This window comes from Dasypus novemcinctus, chromosome 22 (assembly GCF_030445035.2).
Source record: "Dasypus novemcinctus isolate mDasNov1 chromosome 22, mDasNov1.1.hap2, whole genome shotgun sequence".
Taxonomy (NCBI): Eukaryota; Metazoa; Chordata; class Mammalia; order Cingulata; family Dasypodidae; genus Dasypus; species Dasypus novemcinctus.
The window spans coordinates 67,401,883-67,426,458 of record NC_080694.1 but is presented as its reverse complement, the minus strand read 5'-3'; the positions used below and the strand labels follow the sequence as shown (position 1 = coordinate 67,426,458).

Below are 24,576 nucleotides of genomic sequence, written 5' to 3'. Positions count from 1 at the left end.
TACATTGGGTGGGGAAGGTAGAATGGATATAGGGTTGGAAAGATATAACTGCAATGCTTTATCTCCTAGGGAAAAACTAAATCCCATTAGTCAAAAGATACAGACTGGATGTGCTTGGGTGTTGGGTACATGGTTATTCATTAGGTTCCTTAGAGCACTCATTGTAGGTCTGAAATATTTTATAAGGAAAAACCCAAAATGAGTTCTTCATAAGGTCTGTGCATTTTTCATAGGCTATATGATATCTGTATGATTTTTATTACTATTCTAAATTTTGTTTTCTCGTAATTTGTTTTTCTAAGTCAATCTTGTTTTCAGCTTTTTTTTTCACACTCTAATATTAATTCTAATAGTGTATTGATACTGTAGGGCTGTTTGTAGAAATTGTCATTATTTCATCTCTGAAAATAACACTTTTGACTCTGTTTCTAGTCATAATCACTCTTCTTTTTCTCACCTTGTTGTGTGGGCTGAGCCCTCCAGAATGGTGTTGCACTGTAGCCATGACAGAGGGCAGCCTACGCCTTCTCCTACCGTGAATTAAGTTCACTGAGGTCACTGTTAGTAGAATGAACATTGTGGCTTTGTGGTAGACATCCTTATCAAGTTAGAGTCCTTTTCATTTCTAGTTTTCTTAGTGTTTTTCAAATAATACCTTTTTTCATCTTTTGAGATGGTCACTATCTGTCCATGGATCTAGTCATCCCCTTATCAGATTTTCTGATATTAAACTATCGTGGCCTTCCTGAGATAAACTCTCTATCATTCACTGTTGGAGTGCTAAGTAATTATAGATTTTTTTTTACTTCAATTTGCCCAGGCTTTCTTGGTTGTGCTGCCATGATCTGTAAAGAGCTTCTCAAAGCTCAGAGTGTTTAGAGGGCACAAGGGGGCAACTGGGTCCTGCAGATTCACATTTAGAAGGGGGGCTGTGATGCTGTGTTTCTGAGGAGCTCCTGGGTGGGCTGGTGCCAATGACCTGCCCAAACTTTGAGGTAGGCTTCAGGTCACAGCTCTCTTCCTTCAGTCTTATGATGAATTTCCAAACTCTAAATTCCTGAGGATGGCTTTCAAAAGCCTTGGTGCTGCTTTGTGACCAGACACAATGGTGGCTGGGTGTCTGGAGAAGGGATCAACCTCTAGGATAATCGCTGTGTCCAGCAGTGCCTGGTACAGTCCACCTCCCTTGACATCATTATTAAGACAGTTCAAATTCCTTCTCTGCCAGAGGCATGTTACTTAACACCTCTGAATTTCAGTCTCCTCCTGTGGAAATAGAGATATGGGACTATGGTGAGGACCAAGGGGAATAACAGCTCCAGGTGTGGCACAGTTCCTGGCATAGAACATGGCATTCAGCCATGCTGATGAAGTTGGGGCAGATTTCTCCAGAATGAGACCTGGCTGTAGGCTTGGTGATGATGCCTCATGCAGCTAGTCTGAGTGTCAGAGTTAAAAAGGTGTGAACTACTTCATATGCGGTCCAGGGTACGATTTCTGGAGCCTCCTTGTGAGGGAAAGGTGGTATATGTAGAAACAGAAGAACATACAGAGAGCTGATAGTGAGCAAAAATTTAAAAAAAGATTTGAAACGATACTGCAGGCAATGACAACCAAGGAAAGTTGAGGTCACTGTATCAATATCAATATTAAAGAAAATATCAAAAAGTATTAATAGGCTAGATAAAGAGGAGCATTATAAATGAACAATTTATCTGGAAACTAACAATTCTAAGCATTAATGCATCCAGCAATTCATTGCACAATTACACAGAGACTTTGATAAAACAACAGAGAAGCAGATATTAAACACATCTTTCTCAGTTGTTGATATTTATAGGCAAGAAAATAAGGACATAGAATATTTTAACCACAAAATAAGATCCTTCTGTGGCAATGTGGAAGCATGGGAAAAATACAATTAATATAACCTATGACTATAGTTAACAGCAATACTGTAATATCCTTGCATCAATGCCAAAGATGTATTGTGTTAATAATAGGAGGGTATGGAAAAAATATGTCAAATGTACTCTATGGGCCATGGTTAGTGGTAATAGTCTGATGATACTATCTCATGATCTCTAACAAATGTTCCAGAATGGTGTTTTGTGCTGGTGAAAGGTGTTTATGGGAATTCTACACATGCGCATGATTGTTTTGTAAGTTCATAACTTCTGTAATAAAAAATATTTTTTAAATATCAGGATTCTTCTAACAAAGATATAGCATATCTGAACAATAAATAAGATTCTTCCAGTGGGCATAATAGAATCCTGAACTTATGGAAATATACACTTTTGAGCACTCTTGAAACAGGAGAAAAAATGACCAAGATCTGGGTGCAAAAGCAAAAGATACCACTATCAAAGCAAAGCATTCCATTTGTTTAAAATTCTCTTCATTTTCTTCTTACATGTGTAAGTGTTTTAGCTTTTCAGCATGCTCTTTTCTCCTGCTGCTAACCCATAGAATTCCTGTGTGGTATTGAGAATGTTGGCTTTTCTTAGGAACTGCAGAGAAATGACTCTCAGAAAGAACAGGCAATGGAATTATTGTGACTCTAGCAATGGAAGGAATTGTATCATTGATGTGGAGACAGGGGCCACAGGAGTTGCTGAAGGCAGGGAGAGGGTAAAAGAAGGTGTGATATGGGGGCATTTTCGGGACATGGAGTTGTCTTGAATGATGTTGCAGGGACAGATGCAGGGCATTATATATCCTGCCATAACCCACTGAATGGACTGGGGGAGAGTGTAAACTATAATCTATGCAATGTAGCCATGCTCTAAAGTGTATGTATCAATTGCAGTGAATGTACCACTCTAATGAAAGAAGTTGTTGATGTGGGAAGAGTGGGCAGTGTGGGGAGTGGAGCATATGGGAACCTCCTATATTTTGTGATGTAACATTTTGTGTGATCTACACATCTTTTAAAAATAAATAAATAATGTATTTTAAAAGAAATAAAGAAAAAAGAAAGATGAAGTGGTCATGCCCTCTGCTCAGCTTGTCCTGGTAAGGAGTCTACCCAAGAGCCAAGACCATTGCAGTTCCGTGATTGCAGCTGTGTGATGATTCTATTCATGAACTATTGTGATTAGTAATCGAAGAAAATGTGACATTGGTGTGGAGAAAATGGCCATGGTGGCTGCTGGGGGTAGGGAATGGGGGGAAGAGATGAGATGTGGGGGCATTTTTGGGACTTGGAGTTGTCCTGGGTGGTGCTGCAGGGACAGTTATGGGACATTGTATGTCCTCCCATGGTCCACTAAGTGGAATGTGGGAGAGTGTGGGCTATGATGTGGACCATTGACCATGAGGTGTAGTGGTGCTCAGAGATGTATTCACCAAATGCAATGAATGTCTCATGATGATGGAGGAGATTGTTGTTATGGGGGGAGGAGTGGGTGGGGGGTTAGGGGGTAAATGGGGACCTCATAATTTTTGAATGTAATATTAAAAAATAAAGACAAAGAAGATACAAAAAAATAAAAATAGAAAAAAAATTAAAAAATAAAAAAATAAATTGTATGGAAACATTTCTTAGTTTGAAAAAAAGCACACTGTTCTTCATAGGAGATTATCAGGTATGTGGTTGAAAGTATAATGTTGAGAAAACATTTTCAAAAATATAATAAGGAAGGTTGCCTGTTTAATATACTTAAAGGGGAGCATTTGACACAGGGCAGGCTTCTAGGGAGGGTGTGAGTGCTCATTTTGTCATAGTGGGTTATATCATTGGATGGAAACCCATAAAATAAGAGTGAAGGTATACCTACATCCTGTGGAGGACAGAAGTTTTCAAACAGAAGGAATTGTATCTCTCAAGGGAATTGGTGGCTCTGAATGGGTTAAGGCATTCGAAGATGTCAAGCCCTCAACATAGTTGCAAGTATCTCTGAATATGATCCTTAAAGTAATGAAGATTGATTGTCACTGTCAGCCCTGAGGGGAGGGGGAAAGAGGTATTGAATAGATGGAATCAGTGTAACTATGGGGCAATGGAAGTGTTCCACAAGGGTATGCAAAGATGAATATAGGGCACATTAAATTACACCAAAATGTATAAAAGCCTATAGGCTAAAATGTAAACCAAAATGTAAACCTAAGTGTAACCTTGTTTGAAAGCTATTGTCTCAATATCTGTACATCAGTTGCAGCAAATATAATATGAACATGTAAAAAAATCATTGCTGGGGAAGGGACAAAGTGTTTGATGCTGGATATGTGCGAGTACCATATATTGTGTATGTGAATTACTGTGATCTAAAACTTTTGTGAAGACAAACTTAATAATTAGAAAAAGAAAAAGAAAAAGAAAAAGAAAGGATGTAGACACTGAGGAACAAATGGAAGAAATTGCCTTGCCACTGTACATACAGGACAACACTTATAGCAGTGATAAAAGTCAAAACTTCAAAATCAAAGCTTTTTCATTTTTTAATTTGTTGATACCCCAATTTATTTTTACTTTAATTTTTCTATATACATTCTATGTCTAACCTTTAAACCCATCACTATATTCTATTTTACTATTAATGGAACCTGGCAATATATTAGGCTTCACTTTCGAAGAAGTTTTGGATCACAGAGAGGTGCAACTATGGCAAGGTAGGAATACTGGTTTGGGATGTTATTAATAAGGGGCACATGATTGGAAAGGAGTTCTCCAGGGCATGTATACAGGGTACATAAAAATGTTTGGATATTTTCATAGTGGTTACAATTAAAAACAACAACTGAGGGAGTGCTGAGTTCCTAGCTGGGGGAGCTCTATCACATTCCCCAATGGAACAGCAACAATCCCCCAAGTGCAATGGCTATGGCCAATAAAGAAAGATGGTATAACAATGAGCCCTTGATACAATGACTAAGCTTCTGAGCCTGTGCACCTGAAATAAGAACTAAGCCTAGAGCTACAGGGTACCTAAGAATTACCTCCTGATAGCCTCCATGTAGCTCAAAAATGGCCAGTCTCTAAGCCAAACTCAGCATATAATTGCATTACCTTCCACCCAGCATGGGACATGAATCCTGGGGATAAGCCTCCCTGGTGCTGAGTGATTACTACCAAGCACCAACTGATGATGTAACTAGAAAATGACCTTGAATAAAAGGGTCAACTGAGACCAGCAGAATATCTCAGTCTACATATAATACCAGGAGATAAAAATGCTTTTTGACCTGAATAAAAGGGGGAAATGGAAAGGACAAATGAGTTTATATGGCTATGAGTCTCCAAAAAGAGCCAGGAGGTTATCAGAGGAGTCACCCTTATGCACACCTCAGCAGAATCCCAGAAACAGATAAAGTAGATACAACCTCATGTATTGGTTCTTCTGAAGGCTAGAGAGACCCACAGGTTCTATGGTCATGGCAGATGGACCTCAGTGCCATGTCACTTGGCCCTACTTTGGAGTTTGTGTTTCTGTGTGATGGAGCTGGACTCAGATGTGATCTTTGTTCACAAGCCTCTCCTGTTACTTTTACTGGATCTGTAGTTGGTGCTGGGGTTTAGTGTATACACAGGGGACTTGAATCTCTGGACTCACCATGTGATAGCCAGGCCCTGAGTCTCAACAGACTTGCAACTCCTACACTCTGGTTTATTGGACTCACTCCACTCAGCTAACATGGAGATGAAGAAGGTCAGCCACCACACCAGGGAGCCAAGAGTGAGTACAACAGAAAGCAGGAGAATTGCATCCAACATTCATGTGGAATCTAAGCCCCCTCCTGATATAGATGTGGAGTGGACACAACCATTCCAGGGTCCACAGGATAGAGGAATAGAGTATGGATTAGAGGGGACTTACTGATATTCTATTCATGAACTATTGTGATTACTAATCGAAGAAAATGTGGCATTGGTGTGGAGAAAATGGCCATGGTGGCTGCTGGGGGTAGGGAATGGGAGGAAGAGATATGATGTGGGGGCATTTTTGGGACTTGTAGTTGTCCTGGGTGGTGATGCGGGGACAGTTACCTGACATTGTATGTCCTCCCATGGCCTACTGGGTGGACTGTGGGAGAGTGTGGGCTATGGTGTGGACCATTTATCATGAGGTGCAGCAGTGTTCAGAGATTTATCCACCAAATGCAATGAATGTCTCATGATGATTGAGGAGGTTGCTGTTATGCGGGGAGGAGTGGGGTGAGTGGGGTGTGGGGTATATGGGGACTTCATATTTTTTTAATGTAACATTAAAAAATAAAGACAAAAATTCATTTCTTTATTCTAATATCTTTGTGGAGTTTTCTAACATATACAATCATGCTGAACCAAATAATGGTATTTTTACTTCTTCCTATACTATGTGTAGGTCTTGTATTTCATTTTTTGCCTTCTTGCATTGCTTGGGACATCCAGAATAAGGTTAAATAAAAATGGTGTTAGTGGACTTCTTTAATTAGCTGATCTTAGGAAGAAAGCACTTAGCCTGTCATCATTGAGTATGATGCTAGCATAGACCTTCATTGATGCCTGAAACCACATAGAGGAATCAGCTCATTATTCCTAGTTTGGTGAGAGATTTTGTCTTGAAAAGTTTGTATTTTGGCAAATGCTTTTTCTGCATCTGCAGTAATGGTAATGTGGTATTTTTGCTTTATTCTATTTAATTTGGAGAACAGAGATAGTTGCAGGTATTAAACTACCTTGTAGTCCCAGCTAGTCCAATTTGACATGATCTATAATACTCTTTATGTATTTTTCCATTTGGTTTACTCCATTACATTTTGTTTTGATTTTTAAGACCAGGATCATGAGGGACAGTGTTCTCTACTTCTCATTCCTTGTGATGTCTTTGTCTGGTTTTGAATGAGGGTTAACACTGGATCATACATGAATTGGTTATTGCTCTTCCTTTAATGTGTGAGAGCATTTGGGTAGAAATGATACTATTTCTTCATTATGTGTTTGATACAAATCAGCAATGAGACCTTCTGGACCTGGAGTTTTATCTATGGGAAGGTTTTCAATTACTAATTCCATTTCTTCAGTTGATGAAGGCATGAACAAAATTTTGTTTCTTCTTTAGTAATTTGTGTTTTTCAAGGAAACTCTTCATCTAGGTTGAGAAATCTAATGTCATGTTCCTTTATCCTTCTACTTTCTAAAGAGTCCTTATAAATAGCTTTTCTTTCATTCCTGATCTTGGTAATTTGTGTCTTTTTTATCTTGATTAGTCTAGCCACAGATGTATAAAATGTATTGGTATTTCCCCAACAGACAAGCTTTGTTTATCATTTTTTTCTCTATGTTCTATCTTATTGATTTTTGGTATTATTTTTATTATTTCTCTCCTGCTGTTTGCTTTGGACAACTGTAGAACTCACCTCTTCTGTTATTCTCATCTTAGCCACCATAAATTCTTGTCATATCTGTTCTCCAGTGCCTAAAAAATTTGTTACTTATATTTATCTAAATTTGAAGTTGTGTAGGGCAGGTTGCTGTTTCTATATCATGATTCAAAGCACAATTCCAAACTGAGTTTCTAATTTAATGTGTTATGTTTTTAACTTCTGAGAAGTATACTTGGTTCTTTCACAAAACAGCTAGGTCATTTTTAGTTTCCCATGTTCAGCAGGAATTTTCAAGATAAACATTTTCTTGATACACAAAATAGTTTGGGTAATTTTATACTCCACAACTCATAATTTCAATATTGAAGTTTTCTGAACCTCTCTTTTTAATCTATTCTTGATCATGCTGATGTTTCTCTTTCATTTATATATTTCTTGCTATGAGCTGCACTTCTTCCTTGTGAAATCATGTAAAATATTTGACACAGAGGTTAAACATGGAATTCTTTAGAGACTTGTTTCCTTCCTCCAGTTTTCAGACCACCACCAATCCAGGATATTACACACTAAATCCATGACTTGAAGTTACTTTTTCCACAGGTGAGACACATCTGGACAACAAACCACAGGAGGGCTGGCTGTTGGTCACAATCCTCAGGAACTGTTGCTTTCTCCTTCCCACCACTCAGCCCCACCCTTGGCTAAAAGGCATGTTTCCTCAGAACACTATTCTTTGGGGGATGAGACAGATTTTTTTCTTCCTCACTTACTCTGAGGTTATGAACATTTGGCTTCCTAGATTTCCAGGGTGGTGGACTGACTCCTTCTTCACTCCCCACAAGAACAAAGTTTGGTATCACTCCTGTCTACTTCAGCTTGGAGCCCAGGAAATTAAGGATATGATTTTCAGATTTGACACTTGAACACAGGATGAATGCAATTTCTCTCTAGATGCCTTTCCATATGGATATTTTGGCCTGAATGATGGTTCTTTTTCTTTAATACTAATTGGATGCTCTTATATTTTACCTATTATTTTTAGTTCTCTTCAATGGAAGATAAAGCCTTAAAAGTGCACCCACCGTATTACTGAAAGTGGAATCTCCTTAGCTACCTGTTAATTCCTGCCTGGTACGGAACACCAGGGTAGGTGCTGGACTACGGTCCATCTCCACCAATGCTCCACAGTGTGGTCAGGGGCTAGCACTGCTCTGGTGACCATTTACTAGCCACAGTGAGATCAAGACAGAAACTGAGATTGAGAGCAACAAGGGAGCCTCTACCTTATCACGTTCCAGACTGGAGACACACAAGCAAAGGAGGAATATTTATATCATGCCCTTGGGTCTGTTAAAAAGTTAGTTGACCAGCTGCTAATGACCAATTTGCAGTAGCACAAGTGTTTAAACTGGGGCATGTATTATACTCTTATGGGGGTTGCATAAAAAATATAATGGTTATGGATCCTCTCCACAGAAATATGTGCATGGACAAGGAAATATAAAAGTTTTATGAAATACCAGTGCACACATGATCCTCTGAAGTCTTAGAGATCTGGGGTTTCTTAATTCTAGTAAGAGAAAAAGACAGGAAGAGATGTATTCAGAAATCACTTACCCACCCAGCATTGTCCTCTACTTATTTGTGAGGATAAACTGACAGAGACAAAAGGTGAAACATAGCAGACTATAAGGAAATGAATTGAAATATGTCATTTATTTGTCACCTACTTATCCAGCCAAACACGAATGCCAACAGGGTACCAGTTAAAGTTCCAGGCTGATCCCAGCTCCAGGAATCAATATCTGTCCTCACTTTCCATCCTCCATGCTCACCCAACAACACCTGGACCTCTTCCGACACCAGGGAATTCCACACTTAAGGAGCCTTGGTGGAGGCAGAGCCACCACCCGGTATGAAGAGGAAAGCTCACCTTCCCAACATGCTTGAGCTGGACACGGAGGAGGCTTGGCCTCCCCGTCAGATGACCACAGCAGATTCTGGCTCAGGACGTACTGACCAAGCGATGCTGGACTGTACAGAGTCCAGTGGGCAGGGTCATGTGACTGGCACAGGGTCATCCAGGCAGGAGCAGTGGGTCTTACATGTGGGCCCCTTGTTCAATGTCAAGCCAGTGCATGGCCAAGCCCCTTGCCCGGCAGCAGCAACCTTGGTTCCCACAGGAGACCCCACCTAGCACGGTCATGGATTATATTCCTGGCTGTGGGAGATAATCCTGGTTCTGTGGTTTTCTCCAAATAAAATGAGATCCAGGATCATGTGTATAAACACCTTATGTTGAAATTAGAAACATTTAACTGTATTTAATTGCCCCAAATAATTGAGTGGGAAATCTGTCTATGTCACATAGCAAGAATTGAGAGTTTTAATTTATGGAGAACTTTGAACCACTTTATAAATGCCCACCTGGCTATATCCCATCCTAGAGAAAGCGCATGCATTTCCCAACATCGCCCTCAAAACTGATGATAGATTTTCTCCTATTGTTCTCCAGAAAGGACTTTTTTACATGGTTTAAGTACCATGTAGGGCACTATGCTCATTGCTGGCAGTACAAGCTTCATCATCCAGCTGAGCCAGGACAACCTGAGGGGCTTGTGATGAAGCACTCGGGCTTCTCCCCAGACCCCACATCTCAGGACATGGGATGAGAGTCCAGAAGGTACATTGCACCACCTCCAGGGGAGCTGGAGCACAGACATGGGCCTCTCTGGCCTGGGTTCTTGCTCTAAAGACAGACCTGAAATCCAGCAGCTCAGCACCCCCTTGTTATGAACACAGAACCTTGTGCTCCACCCAGACCTTTGGATCCTTGTGGGATGTCCAGGAGGTTCTTGTGCACAGAGAAGTTGGGGCTCCCTGGACCACGTGCCTTCCAGATGTGGTGCCAGAGCTGTGTGGTCACTTGAGTGTGGTCCATGGATGGCTGAGCTCTGGAGGTCCAGGGTCAGTCCTTGCTCCTCTCCTTTCTGTAGCTAATCACACCCTTGGTGACCTTGTCCTCTCCTTAGGTTCAAAATATCACTCATATGGCCTCACCCCCAAATCTGTGTCTCCAGCCCAGACTCTTCTCATCTCCAGATTCGTATTTCCAATGGGAACTGACAACCTCACTTACATTTCTGATGGACATCTCAGATTCACGTTTTCCTAAACAGAATGCCTTAATGACCCTTCAGCTCTCCTCCTTCCAGAATCTTCCACCCTCCACTGACAACTTCACACTTCTATTTGCAAAATCTTTGCTTTGTATAGATGAACTTTTTTGGGTCCTCTGATTGCTTATTATCTCACAGTCCAAATTTAATCCACTGGGAATCCCTATAATATTTATAAATATACACTTCTATTTCCCAGTATTTTTCCTGCTCCTCTCCAGGCAGATCAACTAATGTCGCTAGTTTGAACACTGCGATAATTTCATCCTGTTTTCCCTACTCCCTCCCTCCCCCTTCACTTCTCAATCCTATTCTCAGCACAGCAGTCCAAGTATCATTTAAAAGAAATCACAGCATGCGTCTCCTTTTCAAAAATGTCTTTTCAGTACCATATAACACAGAAAAATTACATCTTCCTGTATCCACAAGCCCCAAGATCTGGCTGACCTCTGCCCATCTCCATGATGCTGCTGCAGCCACTCCACCTCCTGCTCTTCTTAGAACTCCAGGCCACCCCTGCCCACCATGACATGCCACCTGATTCCCTGCCTGGGAGAACTTTCTAGGACATTTTCATGGACATGCCCTTCATGACCTTCTAGCTGTCCTCAAAGGTCATGGCTCAGTGAGACCTGCACTGACCACCCAAGTTCACACAGCACCTTCCCTGCACCAAGGCCAGAGATTTAACATTTTTAGTTCATGAATGTTTCCCAGAAGCTACAGTCCTCCACAAATACCAGGTGCAGGAGTGGTCAGTGAGGACCCCCCCACCTCCAGAGCCTTTCCTAATACAGCTGTGGTCTCTTGGCAGTGATGGCACAACCTCCACTCACTTGACACTGAGGCCGCCAGGACTGTCCTCAGAAGTGCTGCTCTCCCTCCCCTCCACCCCCTGTGACTACAGCACAATTGCAACTCCCTCCAAGACAAGAGCAATCCAGGCTAAGACCCCACTGCCCATTTTTGGGTCTATACTAGGGTCTGCTCTACAAATCCATGGGCTTGGGCTGCAGCCAGCATTGGGGTCAGGGTAGCTGGGCAAGGGCAGAGAGGGAGGGCAGGTGGCAAAGAAGGACCAAACCACGAGGAGTTAAAGTCAAAACTAATGATCCTCCTCAGTGTGAAGCCCACGTGGATGGAGCCCTGACTGGACACAGGCCTGCCCCCCTCGGCTCCTCACAGCAGCACTCAGCACAGCAGACACACAGGTTCTGGAAAGTTCAGAGCATTTTGTTTCCTTTCTTTTTAAAGAATCATCCTTTCCCTTAATTGATTCTTCAATCCCTCTTAATAGTAAGTATTTGTAAAAGCAAAATCATACCAGGTTTTCGTTTTCAAGGGAAGCAGGAAGGGGTAACTCAGGGTACCATGAAGTAAGACAGGGCTATGGATGCTCCACACCCAGCTCTTCTGAGCAAGATGGTCAGTAGTGCAGGGAACACAGGTCTGTGAGGGGGACCTGGGGGGCAGGGGGCGAGCTACCTCCCCATCCTCCAGTATACAATGGAAATGCAGACACACATGTGGCAGCTGCAGGGAGGAAAGTCTTCACATCCCAAAGAAAGGGGGTCTTAAAGTCACAGGAGGAGTGTGAACAGCTCTGGAATCTCTCACACCCCGACGAGGCAGCTTTGTCACACTACAGAGGAAAACAATCAAGAGCGCGTTCAGGTCGTCTCTGTTAATGCTGATGTCATGACCAGCCCTCCACAGTCCTCATGTCCATATTCAAGGAATCCCCAGGACCCAGGTGTGTCCTCTCAGCCCAGCCCCTCTCCCCTTTCAGGCCCCCCAGGGTCTCACCTCTAGTAGCCTCAAGAGACACATCAGAGCACTGGGCACTGTTGCTGGCTGGAGAGGAAGAAACAAGGGGTCTAGTCAGAGCCACAGGGAGATGTGAGTCAAGCAGTGATGGGGTGAGCTGCCCCATGGGCTCCGTCTACACTCCCCAAAGCCTCAGGTCAGCCTTGACCCTCCACACCACCTCTCCCTCCATCCCCCACTTACTAGCAGCCTGAGCAAAGCTCCCTGCTATTCTACCTGTGGAAAAACTAGTGAGTCCAGGACACGAGGTCCTGAGAACTAGTCCTGGATCCAGGGAAGATTCCAGAACATGACTGCAGACCCGGGGCAGGATCAGGAAACACAAGGTTGGAGACGCATGGGGCTGGACCTTCTGCTTTCCTGGAGGTCTCTCCTCAGCAGCCCCTTCCCTCTGACTGCTGGGAACAGTGGCCTCTATGTCATCACTGGGGAACATTGTCCTACTTCTCTCACAGGTTTTATAAAGTAAGTGTAGTAACAGGCCCAGACTGAATGGGCACATGTGTGAGGAGGGGCTTCACGGTACCAGGAAGGGGCAGGGCACACTGCTACCTGGGCTCGAAACACCCCAGATAAGAAACCTCAACCAACCCCCTTCCTTACCTGAGATCCTCCTCCTACAGATCAGAACTCCAGCCACCATGGACACTCCAAGGATGACCAGGGCAGCCACGATTCCCACGATGAGGATGGGGGGCCAGGCAGGGGGCTCTGAGAAGGGGGAAAGGTCAGGGGCCCTGACCCCAGGCTCAGCCTTGACCCTGCTGGAGGAGCTCAGAAGGGCTTCTGCTTCCCTAGAAGAGGCCCCGATCTCATCCCACTTACCCCATCTGAGGGTGAGGGGCTCAGGTAGCCCCTCGTGCTGCACGTGGCATGTGTATCTCTCTTCCTCCCCAGAAGGCACCACCACAGCCGCCCATTTCTGGAAGGTTCCGTCCCCCGCAGGCCTGGTCTCCACAAACTCCATGTCCTGGGTCTGGTCCTCCCCGTCCCGCTGCCAGGTCAGCGTGATCTCCGCCGGGTAGAAGCCCAGGGCCCAGCACCTCAGGTGACCCCACGGTCAGAGAAGGGGTGGAGGGTCACATGTGTCTTTGGGGGGTCTGCGGGAAGATCAGAAACTTCAGGAACTTTCCATTTCTCTCCTGGCCATTCTAGCAGTGCTCATGGGACCACCAGGAATGGACAGGACAGCCTTGGGGGGCAGTGGAAGCCCCAGACACCAGCCTGGGCTCGGGGTTCCGGGATAAGTCCTATTCTTGGAAGTTCTGGGGTTAGGTGAGACCGTCCAGTGCAGGAGGCCCCAGGTGTGTGATGTGAACAGGGACCTCTAGCCCTGACCTAGTGGAGGCTGAGGATCTCAGAAAAGCTGGAGGAACAAGGCTTGAGAACGTCCCGGTGGTCCCCAAGGCTGATCTGCTGACCAGGTGCTTCAGGGATGGTCTCCTCCATCCTGGGAGAGGCTGGAACCTTCACTGTCCCGACAGAGGGCGGGGCCTCTGCGAGTCACTCAGGGTTCAGGGTCTGGACACCTGGGCCGACCCAGCCACCCGGACCCCACGTAGGAGAGTGTTCCTGCACCTACTGGATTTCCCCCTCCCGTGGACGCACGTGGGGGGGCAGCCCTGCCCGAGGAGATGGGGAGGCGCCCTGCTCCCCTGTACCTGTGCGCAGCAGCGTCTCCTTCCCCCTCTCCAGGAATCTCTGCAGCCACTGTACACACCTGTTCTCCAGGTAGGCTTTCTCATAGTGTGCATTACGTTCCTCGTCCCACTTGCGCCGGGTTATCTGAGCCGCCGTGTCCGCCGCCGTCCAGGAGAGCAGGTCCTCGTTGAGGGTGATGTAGTCGGCGCCGTCGTAGGCGTATTGATTGTATCCGCGGAGGAGGCGCCCGTCGGGGCTCCCATCGCAGCCATACATCATCTGGTAGGTGTGAGACCCTGGCCCCGCCCCCGCGATCAGCCTCGCCCACCTGTTCGCGCACCTGCCCGCCCCGCCCCCGGTGCTGATTAGTCAGGTCTAAGCAGTAAACGAAACCGAGGTAAAGTCCCCTCCCGCGCTCCCTTGTCGGGGGTCCCGCGACTTCGGGGTGCAGTGGGGACCCGAGACTCAGGATGGCCCCGGCCCTTCCTGGGGATCCCGGTCGTGCGCGGACCCCCGGCCCCCGTGGCTCACCGGCCTCGCTGTGGTTGTAGTAGCCTTGCAGGGTCCTCAGGTCCTTCCGGAAATCCTTCGAGTTTTTCTTGGCCCTCCGCGTCTGTTCCCCCCAGTACTCGGGCCCCTCCTGCTCCACCCACGGCGCCCGCGGCTCCAAACTCGGACTCGCGGTGTCGCTGTCGAACCGCACGATCTGCGTGTCGTCCACGTAGCCCACTGCGAAGTAGTGTGTGTCCCCGCGCTCGGGCCGGGACACGATGGTGCTGAAATACCTGAGGGAGTGGGGGCCTGGGGGGACAGAAAAGGGTCGGGGTCAGCGTGGCAGTCAAGCATGGGGCGACGCGGTTTCCGGGGTCTGCCCCCCTCCGGAAGTCCCTTTTCCCTCCTCCGGGGCAGCGCCCCCCGACCCCGCATTCACCCGCCCTGGTCTGGGTCGGGGCCAGGGTCCCCGAGAGTAGCAGGAGGAGGGTCCCCGGCGCCATGGCTGGATCCCCGGGTCTGGCGGAACCTGAGTCCGGGCGGGGCGGGCTCTGGATGGGCCGCGGGGCCGGCGGTTGGCTTCTCCAGAACCGGGCCCGCAATGGGAGGCCGCCCTGGGCGCGCGTCACGAGTGTCGGAGCAGAAGGACCTGACTCGGGTTGGGAGAAGTGAAACTGCGGGGACCGGGGACTCCCCCCTCGGCCTCCCCGCCCCACACGCCGGCCTCGGGCGCGACCCTGAGAGCCGAGACCGGGTCCTGGACGGGCCCCGATCCCTCCCCTGCACGACCTCTCCCCTGCACCGAGCGCTCTGGTCACCCCGTCAGTGAGGCCTGGTCCTGACTCTTCACAGTTACAGATTAGTGAGGACCCCAAGGAGATTCTGGTGACCTCTACTGCTACTGACCATATCAGAAATTAAAATATAATTTAAAGTACAGATTCCTATAAATTAATACTTATACCAAAACTCATTACACTTGATAACTAATTCCAAAAGGAAACAATGTAGTAAGAAGAGTGGATCAATGCACATTTGAGCAAATCTTTCTTAGCTGACTCAATAGAGCACTTTCTCCTTATATTAAATCAGTTATTTAGGTTTGAACCAAAAATTCAGGCTCACATACTAATGGTTGGAAAAGAGAGGAGCAATTTTAATAGCCTTTTCAGATGAGTGGTGACATTCATCTTTGATAATATTTTAAAAGCACACAATTGTAGTTTCTAAAAATGAGTTGCAGTCTGAAATTTGAATATTTCATCTGGTGACCTTGAAATCCTCAGGTCTCTCTTTGCACATTGAATGGATCTTGTACTAATGCATGAATATTTAAATATAACACATTGGCCCACTGAGTTATGTAAATCTTCCAGTATGGACACATTTCTTTAACTATTTCCAAAAGGTGATATTTGTTACAATTAACACAGATCCCACCAGAAAATGAGTAAGTATTGGAAAGCTGTCAAGCTGAAGGTGATGGATACAAGTTTTCCCATATTCTGATCTTCGTTTGAGAGCTTACGTTTTGTCATTGGCTGAAGCCAGAGAGATAAAATATTTCAGATCACATTGCTAATAAAGGATTTCTTCCCAGAATATGTAAAGAAATCTTAAAACACAAGAATAAAAAAAAAAACAACAATTTTTAAAATGGACTAAAGTCTGAACGGACACCTCATGAAAGAAGATACACAGGAGGCAAGTAAGTACTAAAACCATGCTCAGCGTCACTGTCATTAGGGAAGTTCAGATGAAGCCACCATGAGATGCCCCTGCACATACCTGTTAGAATGGCTAAATTAAACAAAAATAAAATAAACTGGTGGGTTAGTTTCCTGTTGACAGTGGAACAAATTTTCACAATTGGTTGCATTAAACAACAAAAAGTTATGTTCTCACAATCCTGGAGGCTGGAAATCCAAAATTAATGCCCCTGGTTGGAATCAAGGTGTCAGCCAGGCCTGGCTCCCTCTGGAGGCTCGAGCAGAGAGAGAACCTGTGTCTTGCCTCTTCCATTTCTGGGGGATGCCAGCTCTCCTTGGCTTCTGGCTGCATGAGTCTAACCTTGAGGCCAACACCGTCAAATCTCTGCTCCATCTTCTTGCCACCTTCTCCTCTGAGTGTAGTAAAATCTTCCCCTACTTCCCTGTTATGAGATCCATGTGCTCACTCCTAGGGCCCATGGGATAATCCTGGCTAATACCCCAGCTCTAGATTAATTACATATGCAAAGGCCCCTTTGCCATATAAGGTAATATTCACCAGGGATTAGGATATGGAGGTCATTGTTGGATTGGGGAGCAATTTTCCGTCCATCACAAGCAGTGACACTTGCATTGGCAAGGACAAGGAGCCCAGGAACCCACACTCCCTGCTGGCAGGTAGGCCAAAGGGGGCAGCCACCACGGAAGGTATTTGGCAGGTTCTTAAAAAGCTAAGTGTGGACTTCACTTACAACCTGGCAGTGCCAGTTCCTGATATTTGCTCATCTAATTAAAAAACTTATATTTACATAAATTCCTGCACAGAAATGCTTATAGCAGCTTAATAGTTCCCCAAAACTTGATGCGACCATATTTACTTTCTCTATGTAAATGGATAAACCAGTTAGTGGTTGTGAAGCGAGTGTAGCTCAGTAGTTGAGTACCTGCTTCCCACGTCTGAGGTTCTGGGTTCCATCCACAGAAGCTCATCAAAAAAAACCTGGTGGTAATCCATTGACCCATAGTACACAATAATACTCAACCATCAAAAGGAATGAGCTATAAATTCATGCCAGATCATGGATGACTCTTAAATGCCCTTTGCTAGTGAAGGAAGCCACTCTGGGAAGGCTGCATGTTGTCTGGTTCCATCTACATGAAATTCTGGAAATATAAGACTATAAATACTGAAAGCAGATTCATGGTTGCCATGACCTTGGGGAGAGTGAAGGGTTGTTTAGGTGAAGCACAGGTACTTTTAGGTCCGAGACCCTAGTCTGTAAGGTACTGTTGAGTGGATACACAACACTTTGTCTAAAACCATAATTAAAAAGCTATCCTGGCATGTGAAAACTATTAAAAAGCTATCCTGGCAAGTGAGAAGTCACAGGATGCCTGCAGACTGTGGCAGAAGGATCTCGTTGTATTATAAGTGCATGGCCTGACCTCACTGAAGGAGGGGGTAAGGAGCTGCTGGTTTGAGGACCTTTGGAGATGGCTGGAAATTTTAAGAGTGAAAACAAAAGGAGTTATGCATAAGCACTGGCTGTAGTTGGCAAAGTTCTTTCTCATGGGGTAAGGGCTAACAATTGTGAAATCACTACCCATTTGTATGAGGACTGAACAATAAATATGTGGTGGGTGGTGAGAGCCAGAAATCTCACTGAGAATTGGGAGGTTACAGATTTACAAGGGGGAAAGCCAGAATGACATATATGATATGGGATTAGAGTTGGAGACATGGAATCAACTCATGTTTAGCTTAATGTAGTTTAGTGTAAGCCTTGATATATGTGTATGTATATGTATTATAGATGTGTTACACGTGCACTGGTATACACACACATTTCCTAGTTCTATCTGCTGAGGACCTAGAAGCAATGAAGCCCCAATAGCAATGAGCAAACCCAGTGCCTGGACCTCAGTTTCTAATACCATTATCTCAAAACTGAACCAAGGCTCCTTGAAGAAAAGGCAGAATCCAGGGCTGGGGTAGGAAATACTTAGGATGAGTCTGGAGCATATGGGAAGGCGAGCAAGTGAGTATTGTCTAAAACATAAAACCATGGGGACATGTCAGAAGGACCCTGGAGCCAACTGGAAGGGCTCTCTATAACCAAAACTGGAACAATTATTTTCTAAGATTTCTTTATATCTCTCCCCCACCACCAACCCTCTGTCTGCTCTCTGTGTCCATTCACTGTATGTTCTTCTGTGTTTGTATTCTCATTGGGTGGCTCTGGGCACCCATCCTGGGACCTTCCAGAGTGGGAGAGAGGCAATCATTCTCTTGTGCCACCTCAGCTCCCTGTTCTGTGATGTCTCTTATTGTCTCTCCTCCTGCGTCTCTTGTTGTATCATCTTGCTGCACTAGCTCTCCACAACAGCCAGCACTCCTCATGGGGTGACACTCCTGGTGGGGCACTACTGCATGGATCAGCTTGCCTTCACCAGGAGGCCATGGGTATCGAACCCTGGACCTTCCATATGGCGGACGGGAGCCCAACTGCTTGAGCCAGATCCATTTTCCAAAACTGGAACAATGTGAGCAACAAAATAAATAGCACAGAATTGGATTATAGCTGAAAGTACAAAATTAATATCCATGAGCCTGTAAATGACTGGATAAATACTTAAATGCAGCAAGAATAGACAAAGCTCCCAAACACGAGAATTCCCAATGATTCATGTAGATGCTTCACCCTCAGTGAGTTGACCATAAGTCCCCACCCATTAAGTGTGGACTGCACAGAAGACGTCCTTCCAAAGAGCGCAATGGAAGGGGGATGTGAACAGTCACTTCAGGATGGAGAATCCTGGGAATCACTGTCTTGGCCAGAAAACCTAGCTCACATCACCAGAGATGAATCAGGGTCACACCACGTCCTCTTCTTATTCTGTTGAGATATGGCATCTCCGTGGACTTTTCCCTAAAACCCAGAGCCTCTGTCTAACCATGAGATAAACATCAACCAAACTAAAATCAAGAGGCAGTCTACACATCCCGAACAAGACTCCTCAAAACTGACAAGGTCACAAACAACCAAACAAACAAACAAAAACAAACAAGGAAAGTCTGAGAAACTGTCACAGCCAGAGAGCTGAAGGGACTAAATGGAAATGTGGTGCCGTGCATGGGATCCTGGGACAGGGAGAGGATACAGGGTAAAGCTGATGAAATCCACATGACTTCAGGTTAGTTACTAATAATTCATCAATATTGCATCATTAGTAGGAGCTAAGTGCCAGAGGAATGTAAGATGTTAACAATGTGGGAACCGGGTTTTCTGTGAACTCTCTGATCACCTTCATCATTTTTGTGTAAGGGTAAAATTAATAATAACAGTTTATTTTTAAAAGAACATCCCACTGAAAAGGAATAGAGAGTAGATAAAAAGTACTTTTACTCTCCAGTGCCCCCAGGTGCTGCCTTCAAGCGGCTTGGGGTGGGAGCTCTGGAGAAGAGACAGAAACCTCAAGGAGGCACAAGGGCTGCTGAGTGCCCCTCCTCTCCCTCTATCTGCAACCCCTGGAGTCTGACTCCAGTGAATTCCAGGGATGCTCAGAAGGCAAGTGCACCCCCTTTCCAATCAGTGCTGAACCCCCTGGTCCCCTAGCTCTGCACCACTCAAGCCCGATCCCTCCTCACGTCAGAATCCCAGAGAGCTGGGCGGCGCCCCCGCATGGCCACCGGCCGGAGGACAGAAGACCTGCGCTCCCCTTTGCCCTTAGGGGAGCCCTCTCCGGGGTCTCCCTGTGCCCCCAGCATTCGGGCAACTATCTGCTCATCAGGGGCGCCCACGATTCAGGGCAGGGTCGGGTGCATCCACGCTGATGTAGACATTTCCTCTGTCCTCAAGGCAGACCAGCATCTCCAGACCATTCCCTCTGGTTCCCGGGCCCAAGGTGAATCACAAGCTACTGGTCCCCCAGCACCAGTCCATCTGTCTCCTAGGAGAGATCCTTGGACGCCCACGTCCCTGACACTTGTTCCTGCTTCTCCTTCCAGGGATGAGGGTGCCTCCTCACAGGAATCCATCCTGTGATTCCCCAACTCTAGGATCTGGGGGAAGAGGGAGTGTAAGCCCCCCTGGCACTGACCTAGGAACAAGGGGGGCTCCTGAGAGAAGAGAAGAAGGAAATAGGGACGACTGGGGATGGAGGAGAAAACAGTGGATGGGAAGGAGCCAGAGGGGAGGGGTAGCCTCGTGGGCACAGTGACGGTAGGGAAGGGGTCTTCTCAGTGAGAGGCAGAGGGGGCTTCTGGCCAGGGCGGGGTGGAGGTCTCTATTTTCACCTGGATGGTAATTACTAAGGTGTTACCCTGTACTTGGTTGCAAGTATTTAGTGTTGAGCATTTTCAGTTTTGCAGGATTGGTATAATTCAAACCCACCCAGGAGTAAAAGGAGAAATCAGGGTGGGGGACGGGAAGAGATTGAGGGGAGGAGACCTCGCATCTGGAGGCCCCGGAGATGCGGGTCCTGGAGGGTGGAGAGCAGGACGTAGCCTGGGGGCTGGAGACCCTCGTGGATGGTGGGGAGGTGGGCGATAAGACCCACCCAGGCTCTGCCCACGCACTCCACGAACCTGAGGGCTGACCCCCTCCCCAGACCCTCGGCCAGGCACCTGCCCACCATCCCCCACGCCAAGGTGGACCTTCCCCCAGGCTGAGCGCAGGAGCCCAGCGTCCTGGGTCGTTTCTCCTTCGGGGGCCTTAGCTGTCTAGGTCCCCTCAGCCTCGCGTCCACCAGCTCCTTGTGTCAATACCGTATTTGTAACTTTCTACCATTTGTTGAAAAAACTACCCTTTTGCCACTGGATTGCTAGGAGTTGTCATGAGCATGTGCACCTGTGGTTCTATTTATACTCTTTATTATGTTCATTGACCTACACTGCCCGAGCTGCTACTGGAGCTCGTAGTACGTTTTCTGATCTGCTCTGTGGATCCCCCACGTTTATTCTTTTAAAAAACATATAAGGCATTTAACTAATCTATTTCATCTTTGTATTTTTCTGAACACTACAGGAACAACTGAGTTAGTAATTTGAATCAGATGAGATAAAAGTGCCTGGACAGAACTTTTCAGGAGTAATGCTTCCATAATTTATTGAGCTGCCTTTTTCTGTTATTTTACTTTTTTAAAATTCAAAGGAGGTATTTCAAGAAACGTTTTGGCTATTCAAAGTCATTTGTGCGTCCATATAAATTGCACTATCAGATTGTCAGGTTTTTTTTAAAGCCTGCCATGATTTTGATTAGAATTGTATTTAAACAATAAGCCAATTTGGGGAGAACTGATACCTTAATAGTGAATATTCCAATCCTTGACATGGTATTTCTCCACATTTATTTAGGTTTTTTAACTTTCCCTCAGCAGTACTTGTAGATTTCGGTGTAGAGATCTTGCACACTTCCTTTAAATTGATATCTCACTATTTTGTTATTACGATGCTGTTATAAATTGAATTTCCAATTTTCTTATCCTAATTTTACATTGTGTATATTAAAAATTACTTTTTAAAATTGTCCCTGAATCCTGCCATCTTGCTATACTCACTACTGGTCTAGGAACATTGTTACCATAGGATTTGCTATGTGCACAATCATGTCATCTGCAGAATGAGACACTCTCTCTTCTGTTTCATAATCTATATGCCTGTTATTTCTTTTGTTTGACGGCATATTGTGTAATAGTAATGGCAAGAGTCCAAATCCTTTCTCTGTTCTTGATCTTAAAAGTATTTAGTCTTTCACGATAAAATATGCTGATATCTGTAGACTTTTCATAGGTGCCCTTTACCACCTTGCAGAAGTTGCCTTCTATTCCTAGTTTGCTGAGAAATTTTGTTATCAGGATATTGGACTTTTAAATGCTTTTTCTACATGGAGTTGCTATTATTGATATTCTACTTTATTCCATTGAATGATAGATTAGATTACTTTGCATATACTCATCCCAACTTGCATCAGGGATAAAACTTACTTGGTCATGATGTATTCTCATTTTAAAATTATTTTGGATTCAATTTACTAGTATTTTGAAAAGGGTTCCTGAGAGAAATTGGTACAAAATTTTTATATTAATCAGGGTTCTCTGAGGAAACAGATTTTTATAAAGTTGCATCACATGAGCGTAGGGATGGGGAAGTCCAAATTCTGATTTCCAGAGAGCAGGCTACAACCTGGGAACACCATGAATGTTTTCCATGGGTTACCCAGGAGAAGCTGACTGAAGTAGAGATGGAAATTCCCTCTTCTGACTGCTGAAACCATCAATTCTCCTTTTAAGGCCTTCAACAGATTTGATCAGATGTCTCTCATTATTTAAGGCAAAATCCACAATCAATTGGAGATATCACCAGCCATAGATGCCATCAAAGTACTGATGATTTAAATCCATGAAATGTCCTCACAGTAACAATCAGGCCAGTGCTTCCTTGACCAAACAAATGGCCACCACAGCCTGGCCCAGTTGACTCATGAATTTAACCACCACAGTTTCCTTTTGATACCTTTCTCTGCTTTTGGTTATGCCTCACGAAATGTTTTAGAAAGTGTGTTTTCCTCTTCCTCTATTTTCTCTAACAGTTTCCACAAAAGTGATATAAATTCTTCCTCAAATATATGGTAAAATTCAACACTGATGCCACTTGAGGCTGGAGTTTCCTTTGTGGGGTGATTTCTCATTATGATTTTAATTTATTTAATTTATATAGTGCAATTCACATTTCCTATTTCTTCTTGATTCAGCTTCTATAATTTGTCTCTTTAAAGGAATCTGTCCACTCTTCTCAGTTATCAAATATATTGGCACAAGTTGTTTCTATTTGTCCTTTATTATTCATTTCATAGTAGAAATTTACATTTAATACTTTCTGCCAGTGTTAAGTTTATTTTGAAAAATACAAAATGTGGCATTTCTCAGGTCCAAGTGTTTTGGGAACAGTTCCTAGCACTGCATCATGGCCTGCCTCCCCCGCCCCCCCCCCCCACACACACACCAAGACCTGGCAGTCCACTCTTGCTCCAGCCTCTCCCCAAGTCCCTGGCCTTATGCCACCCAAGACAGGACTGGCAGGGTGAGGAGGTTATTATTTATTTTTACCCTATCTTATCCCAGAAGGACTCTAAGTAGCAACAACAGCAACAACCACACAGAACAAGAATTTTAAAATTAAATAAGAGGCTAAATTGGACAAGTGAAAATATAGGCATAAAGTGAAACCAGGAATATGTTTAGCTCCCACAAATGGCCTTAAGCTTTCACCCTCTTATTCTAGGGTCTCTCTGAGTTGAGCTCTGAGTTTCCTGGCAGCCAATTCAAATATGAAAGTTAGTGAAAGGACTCAAAACATACACGTTAGGCAGTTATTCACAGGAAGGCTGATAATGACTTACTGCCATGGGAGAGAAGTTTCTTTCCTGGAGGTCGCCATGAGAACACTATGGTATGTACTGAAAGTCTCCTCAACATTATCCTTTCCACAGGTACAACAGTACACGTGTGCCTCAGAGATGAGATGGATTCAATTCCAGACTAAAGCAATAAAGCAAATATCACAATAAAATAAAACACATTTTTTTTTTTTTGGTTTCCCAGTGCATATGAAAGTTATGCTTACATTATAATGTAGTCTACTAAGGGTGCAATAGAGAGCTTTATGTCTAAAAAATAATGTACAGACCTTAATTAAAAATACTTTTTTTCTAAAATGTGCTAACACTCCCCTGAGCCTCCAGGGAGTCATAATCTTTTACTGGTAGATGGTCTTGCCTCAATGTTGACGGCTGCTGACTGATCAGGTGGTGGCTGCTAAAGGGTGGGGTGGGGTGGTAATTTCTTCAAATAAGACAAGGAATTTGGCTGCATCAACTGATTCTCTCTTTCACTAAAAGTATCTCTGTAGCATGAGATGCTGTTTGATAAAATTTTACACAGAGTGGAACTTTCAAAATTGGACTCAATATTCTCATACCCTGCCACTGCCTTATCAACTAAGTCTGTGAAATATTCTAAATGCTTTGTTGTCATTTCAAAAATGTTCACAGCATCTTTTTAAAAATTTGTTTATTACCAATTTTATTTCAAATTCACAAAAATAAAAGAACAGAAAAAGGCTGCTCAACAAGTCATGGAAAAATTACTCCTAAAAAGTTCTTTTTCAGGCACTTTTATCTCACCTAATTGTAACTGCTGACTCAGCTATTCCTCTAGTGTTCAGAAAGACACACAGATGAACACAGATTAGTTGAATGACATAGTCAAGGTCTCCTTATTATTCGAAAATAAATCAAGAGAAAAATGCATTATCATATTCATATCTCATAAAAGTAAACCCCATATTCTTTTTTTCACCATATTAAAGTTAATATAGTACCAACTTTGCTTTTGTTACAAAAACATTACTATGTCATTAA

At 44.5% G+C, this 24,576-nt stretch overlaps 2 pseudogenes; both read right to left on the bottom strand.

The window, feature by feature from the left end:
- The window catches only part of LOC139437353 (protein RUFY3 pseudogene), a 196,255-nt pseudogene that overhangs the window by 21,181 nt on the left and 150,498 nt on the right, over window positions 1–24,576 (bottom strand).
- LOC101413555 (saoe class I histocompatibility antigen, A alpha chain-like) lies at window positions 9,006–14,988 on the bottom strand (annotated as a pseudogene).